Genomic DNA, 4252 nt, shown 5'->3' on the forward strand with positions numbered 1-4252 from the left:
TCTAGCAGGTAGTCTTATATTATTTCTTGGTCTCAAACTATAATGTTGATTCACTTCTTCTAATTGATCCTCATTCACCATCTCTGCTTCTTGTTCTCTTTCATTCATCTCATTCCTGATCTCTGCTTCTTGTTCTCTTTCATTCATCATCTCTACTTCTTGTTCTCTTCCATTCATCATCTCTGCTTCTTGTTCTCTTTCATTCATCATCTCTGCTTCTTGTACATTTTCTTGTTCTCTCTGATTTTCTAAATCATTTCTATTTTGTCTACATTTTACAAGCATTTCATTTTGGTCTTTTACAGTTTCATTTGAATAGAACATTTCTTCTTTTTCATTAAACAAAACATCTCTCGAGATAAAAATCTTTCTTTTTACTGGATCCCATAATCTATAACCATTTGGGGCATATCCTACAAAAATTGCCTCTTTGCTACGGCTGTCAAGTTTTTTAAGTGGACCTAATACTTTTGAATGTACTTTAGAACCAAATATGTTTAATTTGCTCAAATCCGGTTTTCTACCATACCATTTTTCAGCAGGTGTTGTATCAATACTAAGGCTGGTCTCACACTGGAACCGATTTCGTACGACTTTTTGGTCGTGCGTAGTCGTGCGACTTAAGTCGCACAACCTGAGCTCTCACATTGTAGCATACTTTCCGTCGTAGTTGCTCCTCGTATACAGTAAGCTTTGGGCACTATTTAGAAATTTTAGACTTTAAATATATAATTTAAAGTATGGATGGGTTGTTTTACTTGTTAGAGAGTAATAGTTTGTTGACAAGGAGAAGAAGAAAAAGACGTCAACGAAGAACGGAATGGGTTAATGAGATATTTGTGAAGAGAGAAGAGAACGGAGTTTCACCATTTAATGAGTGATTTGAAAAATCATCCGGAAAAATTCTTTGACTACTTCCGTATGAGTTTGGACACATTCAACTATATTCTGGAACAAGCAACTTTCGCAAAGTGATATCACCGGAAGAGCGTTTGGCTGTTACACTGAGGTAAGTAGTCAATAAAACAACATTTCTTCTGTGTTTACTTGTATTTTTCACTATTATTTTAACTATGTTTACATTTTGGTAGTTAATAAATTGGACTCTACGTATTAAGGCTATTATAAACTGAAAATGGTCAAAATGTCCAAAAATTAAAAATAACTCTTATGTGTCTATAAATCTTCCTGAACATAAAAAAATTAATAATGTCTGATCATAAAAAGTTATATAAATGTGTTTTAGGGTACTAAACTCTACTGCACATTTTCCATTTGATACATTTTTTAACTCAGAGATATGTAAATATTTTTTTAAACAATAAACCAAACAGGTCCACTTATTGGGCTATTTTTAATCTTTAGAGATGAACTTTTGTAGGATCGAAATCTTCAAAATACGTTTGAAGCCCCTGTTGATTAGATGATGTAGCGTTTTGTAGGATCATGTAATTCATACTTGAAGATGCGGAATGACTTCGACATTCATCAGCACTAGATGAGTGGAAGGAAGGGCTCGGGAATACTGTTGAGTGTTTTCATCATCAATCACTCGAATAATACTTGCACGTACTGCCAGCTGACGAGCAGGGGGTACCCGTTTTAGAAAAGGTGCTGACTCATCAAAAACTGCATTTCGCTATCAGCCATATTCCCTTTAAAAAGTTTTAGCTTTTCTTCTTCAATTTTGAGAAGTTTGTCGTCAATAGTAGATGTCTCCTTGGGCCGTTTGGATGCTTTCTTCGGTGGTGACTTGAAGACAGTCCGGGAGGGTATTTTTGTTTGTGTTGATGGTGACGAAATTTGTGGTGAGGTTGCAATATCATTTTCTGGGGGAAACTCGCTTAAAACGTCGGGCTCTGGCTCATCACGTTCATCAACCTCAGATGGGAAGTCTCTACCCATCAAGTCTCTTGAAGTAATTGTATCTTTTAGAAACAACATGATTTTGTAATACGGCCATTTAGGGATATACTCTTCTCCTGGGTCACCAGATTTATGCGCATTAGCTCTTTTAAATTCCCTCCTAAAAATGTCTCATATACCTCTCCATTTCTTCTTAACTTCTTCAACTGAAACAGAAAAATGTGCGGTTTCAAAATGTCTAGTTTCAAAATTTTACATGTAGACCTATATGAAAGGTTCCAAAAACTTTGTTGACATAATTATGACAGTGGAGTCCGGTTAATCCAAACTAATTGGGACCGAACATTGTTCGGATTAGCAGATTGGTCGGATAAGGAGGAATGTTATGAAAACAATATACGGCGTGTCTGTTGTGTTGTATTATGAATGTATGGTACAAGGACAGGTGTTTATGAACAGCCCGAACATCAAAACAACACGCTCACTATATATGCAAACAATGAGTAGAGGAATTTTATTTCATCACATTGTATATTTTAAGATTAGAAAAATCATATAGTTTTTTTTTCAGGTATTTGGCCACTGGATCGTCTTTCAAAACGATTGGCTATTCGTTCCGAATCGCTAACAATACTATTGGTCGCATTGTCCACGAAACGTGCAGGACTATTTGGGAAAAACTAGTGGAAAAACACATGAATTTCTCGTCAAATGAAGAATCCATCAGCATTTCAGAAGACTTTTGGCGCGATGGAAGTTCCCCAATTGTATGGGTTCCATCGACGGAAGCATATTCGTATCAAAGCCCCTTGACACTCAGGCAGCTTACATATAATTACAAGCAATTCTTTTCTATTGTTCTGCAAGCTCTTGTTGGTCCAGACTACAGATTTATTGCCATAGAAGTTGGAGCGTACAGTAAAGAAAGCGATGGAGGAGTATTTTCGAATTCAAATTTATCAAGAATGCTACAAAATGGTTCCCTCAATGTTGCTTCAGAGCGAAAATTACCTGATACTGAAGTGTTCCACCTCATGTAATCATAGGGGACGAGGCATACCCATTAAAGACCTTCCTAATGCGCCCTTACCCTTACAAAAATGCGGACGTGAACATTAGTTTACAATGAACGTTTATCATTAGCTAGACAGGTCGTTGAGTGTGCATTTGGTATTATAACCAGCAAATGGAGACTGTTAACCAAAGCCATTGAAGTTGAGCCCGAACGAGCTGATGTTATAATCAAATGTATTTGTCTCCTTCACAACATCATTATTGAAAGAGAGCGCGTACCTTTAAACTTACCTACAACCAATCACTATAACCACAACGTACCCACTTCAACTCGAGCAAGTACTCTGGGTGAAAACCGAGCTGCTAAACGAGCATATGATATTCGAGAACAATTCAAGACTTTTTTTGTAACAATCCCTTATAAATCTCGAACATTATATACATATAGTTTGCTAGCTTAACCTTGTTTCCTAGCATATCATAATAGGTCGATACTTACAACCTTGCTATTCATATGTATCTAAGGAATGCATTTATGTAAACACAGATATAATAATAAAACTAATTTAAAGCATTTAGCCTAAATTATTTATTACATTTACCTTTGATCTTTGATTCTTGGGCAACTTCGTTCCATAGGCGCCGTTGGACATCTCTTGAATGATAGTATTCACTCTTTTGATTCCAGAGGCTTTCCCTTTCTTGGATCAACATAATCAAACTTTCCGTATCCATATTGAATAAAACAATACACACAAACTCTGCAAACACTCAGTTTGGAACACTGTACAAGATACTCAATTCTATAAAAGGTCGTACCAAGTCAATTGAAAATCCCAGCTAGACGGGATCGAGTCGCAGGTCGGATCCAAACGCACGCAGACGCACGACTAAGTCGGTTGCAGTGTGAGAGCGCTCATTATATTTCTACTGTCGGGAATGTTCATGTGTAGTCGCACGATTACGCACGACCAAAAGTCGTACGAAGTCGGTTCCAGTGTGAGACCGGCCTAACAGTTGGACTACGATTTATAAGATAGGCAGATGTTAATACAGCCTCTCCCCACATACTTTTGGGTAAATTTGAATAAAAAATTAATGCTCTTGCTTTTTCCATTAATGTTCTGTTCATTCGTTCAGCAGTTCCATTTAGTTGGGGTGAATAGGGTATAGTATAATCTAGCACAATTCCCCGTGATTTACACCAATTTTTCAAGCAATTAGATACATATTCCCCACCATTATCACACCTGATTTACTTTGAGATTGAAATGAGCTTCAGCTTCATATACATATTCTTTCAAATAAGTAGCTGTTTCATTCTTAGATCTTAACAAATAGACTTTACAAAAATGACTGAAATCATCAACAC

At 36.6% G+C, this 4252-nt stretch overlaps 1 pseudogene; it reads right to left on the reverse strand.

Moving 5' to 3' along the window:
- Positions 1 to 1453: 1453 nt before the first annotated feature.
- LOC120352858 lies at positions 1454 to 3892 on the reverse strand (annotated as a pseudogene).
- Positions 3893 to 4252: the final 360 nt, after the last annotated feature.

The sequence above is a fragment of the Nilaparvata lugens genome, chromosome 8 (assembly GCF_014356525.2).
Source record: "Nilaparvata lugens isolate BPH chromosome 8, ASM1435652v1, whole genome shotgun sequence".
Classification (NCBI taxonomy): Eukaryota; Metazoa; Arthropoda; class Insecta; order Hemiptera; family Delphacidae; genus Nilaparvata; species Nilaparvata lugens.